Source organism: Eptatretus burgeri, unplaced genomic scaffold (assembly GCF_056783735.1).
Source record: "Eptatretus burgeri isolate ZD-2024b unplaced genomic scaffold, Ebu_testis_v1 Ebu_testis_scaffold_90, whole genome shotgun sequence".
In the NCBI taxonomy this organism is placed as follows: Eukaryota; Metazoa; Chordata; class Myxini; order Myxiniformes; family Myxinidae; genus Eptatretus; species Eptatretus burgeri.
In genome coordinates, this window is record NW_028222040.1 from 64,032 (window position 1) to 71,500 (window position 7,469).

At 46.2% G+C, this 7,469-nt stretch overlaps 1 pseudogene; it reads right to left on the reverse strand.

Annotated features, from left to right (window-relative positions):
* Nucleotides 1–6,047: 6,047 nt before the first annotated feature.
* On the reverse strand, nt 6,048–6,188 carry LOC147007586 (signal recognition particle RNA; annotated as a pseudogene).
* Nucleotides 6,189–7,469: the final 1,281 nt, after the last annotated feature.

A 7,469-nucleotide genomic window follows, 5' to 3' on the forward strand; every position in this document is an offset into this window, starting at 1 on the left:
GCTGGTTTTGGTGTCATTTTAAAGGTATTTTCATGCCCTATGAATTTGTCTGGGCAACATTTTCCTACCTCCAACCACAAAAAAGTTATCACAAAATATAAACTTCAATCGTGAATCCCCAAAAAATGTATCCTTCAAATATTCATCCCAGAGGTACCTTATGATATCAAGAAGCTTCCATATAAGTTTTGTGAAGGGCACTCCAATAGTTTCTGAGATATGAGCAATAATGTACATGTACGTATGGCATATAGGTTCGAAAATCAGCATTTGTAATGTATTATACAATTATTCTAACCTAGCCATGACAGGGAACACAGGGAACGACCATGAATTGCTTTGAAGTATCATATACTTTCATTTTCAACTGGGCCTGAGGGGAAGAAACAAGTGCTGCTGTTGCTGCATTGAAGAGGAAGTTGAAAGTCTAAGTCAGGTTAGTGAACACTGTGTACTTGAACTCACTTATTGATTGTATAATACATTACAAATGCTGAAAAATATTTGAGTTCTTGCCGTTTTTCATGGGTCCCAATTGGTTCCCAAAGTTTTACAAAAATCTGAGAGATGACGGCAGATTCTTTGATGATTTGACATGGAATGACCCAATGGTACCATTTTCAACTTAATATTATCTATCACAGTCTGTTATATAATTTTATTTTGAAATTATCTTGGCAAATATTGGATTCAACACAATACTTTGAAAAGAATGTCTTAGTTCTGTAAATGTCTTAGGTATAATACTGACATGCTACATGGTCTAGTGTTTGAGGCTAGGTGTACTGGTATCTGAGGCTAGGTATATACCGGTACTGAGAGATACGTGTACATAAACAGTGTCATGTTAACAAGTTCAGCATTGCCACAAGTACATGTATGTTGTTGACTCATCGTCATGTGCAGTCCCCTTCACACACACAGAGGGCTGTGCACTGAAAGGCAACCTTTTGCACTTGCAGCGCCTCACACACCCTTTCTTGCACTTGCAAGAAACCAGCTCAATGCAGCTGTGAGCTGCCTCAGTTAGCCTGGTCCAGTAAGGTGTGTACTGTCCTTCTCCAGTCCTTGACCAACCCCAGTTGGTTGGTGGAGGAGCTCTGGTGCTGGCAGCAGTATCTGACCCCACACATGTCCACCTTGATACACTGCCCTCTTGACATGTTCCTCCAGAGCTGCACCTTCGTTGGAGGGATGAGCTGCACATTGTTCTTCCTTGCGAAGAGTTTCCTCCTGGCCTTGTCAATGTCTGTGCATTTGCTGGTTCGATCATACAACAGGATCACGAACCTCTCGATGATGCGCATTGCATCGTCTGGTATGTCACGAGGTGCAGAGGACAGCAACAGCAGCGCCTCAGTGAGTTCTGGCAGTACCATCCAGACTGCCCACACAGTCTTCTTGCCATGTCTATGAAAACTAGACACAGTGTCGCATCCAGTTAGAGCATGGAACATTGGCAGTGCACGAGCCTTCTCTCGTCCCAATCCAGCTGCTATTTCGTGTGCTGCTCGGTATCGGAAACTCTGGCCTGTTCCGAATGCCAGCCACAGTTTGTCTTCTGGTTGCAACTCCTGTGCCAGGGACACTGCCAGAACCACAACATTGGTGTCTACAGTCCAGATGACTATTGCATGGTGTCCATGCTGGACTGCGTGAGATGCATGCAGCAACATCTGACTGTCAGCTTCTTCATGGTTACATGGGGCGAGTGAGGTCAGATCTGGCAGTAGTGGCTTGCTGAGCACTGCCTCTCCATCAGTAATGACGAATTGCTTGTCCTCCTGGTCAAACCATTCCATGGGAGCTGCTGAGAGGAACCTGAACAGCTCGGTCTTGTTGCTGTCCACTCGTAGGAAGTTCTGCCAGTTTCCTGGTATGGCTGCGGCAGCCACCACACGTCTCCGCACACCTTGTCCCCGCTCTGCACGTGTACTACCTTTCAGTGAATCAGCAAGGTAAGTATCCCAGACCAGATCCAGGCGTGACACTGTTTGCAGCTTCGTGGACATATATGGGATGAAGATATGATGTGCATACTCTTCAAAGGTCTTTGATGCAGCCGGCTTCAGCATCTGGACGATGGCTGCTCCATCAAACACAATGCAGGTCGTGACAGGAGTCTCTGTCTTTGCATCAGAGACTTCTTCCAAGCATGTGAGGAGATCACTCTTGGTACCAGTGCAGAGGCTTCCACCATTAGACAATGCAGGAGGACATGCCTGATTCTCATGACAAAAGAACTCCTCAAGGTTTCCATCCCTCGTCTGGCAGCCAATGTACAGGCGTGCGAAGAGTTCACGGTCATTCTTGATGGAGGCGAGCTGTTGCTGACCTATGCTCTGGCTTCTTGGAGTGGAAGTGCTGAACACCTTCAGCTTGTTACGAGGAATGGGTGTGTCCACTGCCTTTGTTCTGTCCAACAGACACTCTCTGGTGAAAGCCTCAAACTGCTCTTGGCCAATCCTCTTGGCATTCATCACTGTCTCCACAGCAGCAGGATCTACGATCTCCTTTGTGTCCAGTTTGACTACATCCTGACTCTCCTCCTCGAATGGGTTGCCCATCTCCTCTATGACACCGACGAGACACCGAACATCTTTCACAAATGAGGTCTGTACACTTGGCGTCTGATCATGATGACGTGTGTCTGCTGTTTGCCGTCTCCAGTGTTGGTTCCCATCCTGGAATTCTTCGATCACCCTGGCAACTTCTGGTCCCGCAACCATCCAGCGACATAGGGCACTTGGGTTGTCAGTGAGCCCAACTGCTCCACCGTCTCCTTTGATGCAGGCATTATTCTGCTCATGTGCCTAGTCAATCGGGAATGAAGAGAACACCCTCTGTGTTTTCTGAACGGTGAAGTGGCTTTCCCTGAATTTCCTGGCTACATCTGAGTGTTTGATGGTGAGTTCGGCCATGTCCTTCAGGTGCACTGGTATCCACCTAGCATAGTGGGTGTGATCCAGTGCATGGAACTCAGGGGACCAGCTCTGTCAGAGCATCTAGGTACATCATGCGATCCCTGCCTGAGAGAACGCACATACACTAGAACCAACAGTTCTATTTCCAGCACGGTTGCCCAGTAGTGAAACTGGGGGGTGTCTTCTCCTCTCTGGCAACACCAGTCTTCAAATCCTGGTTTCTCTGCATCCCTGGTTTCTCCCAGACAGTAGTGGTTGTAGGCATGGTGTTGCAGGATGTACAGTGCTGCTGCAGTCACTTGATGTGCTCTTCTTGTGCGCAAGACATGGGAATCTCGCAGGAATGAGTCTGCTGTCCCTGCTGTCGCAATCTCCGCTTGCACAAGTGCTTGCACCCAACCACTCCCTTTCAGCCAGTCCCCCAGTGTCCTCCAGTGCCGCCATCTCTATGTGGAGGCCACCAAGCATCACCACTATCTGGTCTTCACCATAGCTCTCTGGCCACTTCCACTGTATTATATCTGCTTGGCCAAAGCAAACAGTGGCTGATCAACGGTGACCACTGGTGTCTGTCCAGGATTCAGGTGTTCCACAGCATTCTTCCCGACGTCCATTGAGTGCCGGATCATGGCCACTGTGTGGGTACTCTCCAGCAAGAGTGGAAGCAGCGACGTGGGGCAGATGACTCGAGCATCTGGTGGCTGTCGGCTGGCATGAGAAATGCAGCCCAAGATGTGTTGTCATTGTCCACTGTACCAGTGTTGTCTTCCAGGACTCGCTTTGCATTGCCGAGCCATTGGTATTCTTCATCAGTCTGCTGTTTGAAGTCTCCTCTGGTCAATGACGCCACTTTAGCAGCTGGGACAGGCGACTTCTTGATGCTGCTAGTGACAGGGGGTACATCAGTGTCGTAGTGCGGAAAGGGGGCGACTGTCTTGGACCGTGCATCCCCAGATCCACACACACAGTTGATGTGGGTCAACACACATGCAGCCTCTCTACTCTTTTATTTGGGTCAGGGCTGTGATTAAAGACATGTAGTGGAGTCATGTTTGTAAACATTGTTAAAGACATGCTACAGTGCATTGTTAAGGAAACAAGACAGATGGAAGCCTATACAAGAAATTTCTGTACTCTAGAAACACAAAAGATGGCTTAAAGGGTCTAGGAAAAGGGGATTATGCATGGTTGGTATTTATTGACAATATAAATGTAATGTTACATAAAATATGCATATGAAAAACACAAATGAATGGGTCACTTTGTTTCCTAATGGGATATGAATTTATATTTTAGACTGCCAGTATATATGAGCTTGTCTGAGTTGTTACTAGTGATTTAGTATAGTTTTTTATTTATTTATATTTACAGAACTAAGACATTCTTTTCAAAGTTATGTGCTGAATCCAATATTTGCCGAGATAATTTCCAAATAAAATTATATAACAGACTGTGATAGATAATATTAAGTTGAAAATGGTACCATTAGTTCCTTGCCCCCAAAAACATACATTTAGATACCAGAATCAAGTCAATAGCTGCATTACATCCATAGAAAATAGCAAATGTAGATTTCAAGTGGCGGCCATTTTGAAATCCAATATGGCGGACATAAAGAGAGAATTTCAAGTGGCCCAATATCTGAAAATGTTCGCAACATATTGATGTACATTTGTGCCAAATTTGGTGCTTGTATCACAAAATGCACAATTCTTTTTGAATATTTGGGCGAAGCCGCCCCACGAACACGAGGTGGAAAGGTCCGACATGACCGGAAGCGGCCTCACTGGTCATTGTCCCTCCAAGTTGAAGTCCGTATTTAAGGCGTCAGCCACCATTTCGTGTGTGTGTGTGTGTGTGTGTGTGTGTGTGTGTGTGTGTGTGTGTGTGTGTGTGTGTGTGTGTGTAGTGTGCGCGCGTCCATGGGCCCGTCTATCAAGTAGAAAACTGTTTAGTGCCTGTACTGTATTTATTTGCATTACATTTCGTATAGTCTGTTTAATCTTGCCTCTTGCATGCTTCCCTAGTTCCCCGATTACTGTATAAATAAACCCCAATTGTTAAATGTTTTCAGCTCGTCGCATCCATTTCTTTAATTGACTGAGCATGTCGTGTGTTGGAAGTTAGAAGGCCGTTGGGCCGCCGTAAGGGGACATTCGGACTGACGGTTCTCGGCGATTAAGCCGCTCGGAATCGCGCACTGGACAGGCTCGCTTAAGCAGCTTGTTTCGCACGAGTTCCGTTGAGGGTGTGGAGGCTCGGTAGATCACCACGTGGTCTCTCGGTATTTTGAAGAATTGACAAATAACCCTGTACCACGTGGTAGAAACATTGGCCCTTCACGGTTCTTGCACAAGGACCCGTCGACTCCAGACTTATCCGGGGCGACGATCTATATTCCGGGCGATTGGTCGGGCCGACTCGACTTGCGGCTCTGTCAGAGCGGTCAGGTCGCGGCCGACCACCCGGCACGTAACAATACACACACACATGTATGTATATTGCCTGGTGTTGGCTTAATGGATAGGGTGGTGGGCTTTGCATCCGAGGATCCTGAGTTCAAATCCCACTCGGCTGTTGAAGTAATATACCAGGTGGGGTTGATTCTGCCTGTCATCCTTCCGAGGTCGGCAAAATGAATGCCAGCTTGCTGGTATCCTGTGTCGGAGTGGCAACCCATCGAGGATTGTGCCCAATCGCCAAAGAGACTGCTTCGGCAGCACCATCGCTCTGCACAGAGGATGGTCCCCATGGATGGCTGGATGGAGATATATATATATATATATATATATATATATATATATATATATATATATATATATATATATATATATATATATATATATATATATATATATATATATATATATATATATATATATATATATATATATATATATATATATATACATATATATATATATATATATATATACATATATATATATATATATACATATATATATATATATATATATATATATGTTGTTCATCTTTCGGCTGCTCCCGTTGGGAAGCCACAGCGGATCATCCGTTATGATCCGCATACTGATTTGGCAGAGAGTTTTTACGCCGGATGCCCTTCCCTAACGCAACCCCTGGTCGCCTCTTACGACATAGGGATATGGATTGGATTTCGCCATGATTCCGGGCTGCCCTACACCCTCTCAGAGCGCGGCCCAGTGCAGAGCACCCGTCCTCAAGCGATCCTCCAATCCAAGCCTCCGAGTAGCCGGACTACAGGCGCACGCCACTACGCCCGGTTATATATATATATATATATATATATATATATATATATATATATATATATATATATATATATATATATATATATATATATATATATATATATATATATATATTTTATATATATATATATATATATATATATATATATATATATATATGTGTATGTATGTTGTTGCGGGACAGGGGTCTGGGTGAGAAGACCACGAGGGAGGGAAGCTATCTCGGGTTCTCACCAGACTCCCCAGAATCGCATGTCGTTGCACAGGGATTACTCCGTGACGCAGTTGGTCGCTAACCAACCGTGAACGCCAATAACTCACCCACGTGACTTAGGGTCCTCCGTCTACAGTTTATTCGATTACGTAAAAATAATCACGTGATCTGGTTCGTCTTTGTCCAGAACCGGATCAGATGCAGCTGAGCAACACTGCCAAGGACGTACCGGCTAAAAGGAACGGATTGTTGGGAATAAAGTCCCGGCTCGGCTGGGATATGGACCATGCTAGATCAATGAAAGAAAAGACAAAAACGAGATGGGAACATTTCCACAAAAGTATTTATTGCAGGAAGGTTGAGAAAAATATGTGGCACGGTGATTGTAGTTTATTGTTGTGTGTAAGTAGAGATAGCAAGAAATGTGAGGTGCGAAAATAAAACGAGCAACTTACAAAAGCAGACACAGAGCAGACCTATTCAGATATAATTCTTCTGCAATCTTAACTTCAGCGAGGACAGGCACCATGACACGCACGCGCGCGCGCGCGCGCGCGCACACACACACACACACACACACACACACACACACACACACACACACACACACACACACACACACACCGATGAAGAGGAGTTAATGAGAAGAAAAAGGAGAGGAGATGAGGCTAACGGTCTCGCAATACGTTGCACGATTGACTGACTGTGGCACCCAGTGCGTTTTGGGGGGCTGCTCCGCTGGACGATCCCTCCTTGACAGATGGCGCATCGTCTCGTGCTGAGCTATCCAGAGAAGGGGCGCGACTGTCAGGTGTGAAGGAGGGATTTTGGGTGGAACCAGCAGTGAATGGGTGGGCGGAGTCGAGAGCGAGTGGGTGGAGTGGCAGACAGGATCAGGTGGGTGGGTGGAGTCAGCGACAAGGCTGTGAAGAAGACGGAGTGAGCAGCGAGTCAGTGAAGCAGGTGGAGTCCAGAGAAGAGCGGGACGAGTAGGAACCACAGACGGCCTCGCGACCCGTCCTTTATAGGCCCTGCACTGCAGGGTGGGGCGCCACCCCAAAGTGATGTGTCGTCACCCGA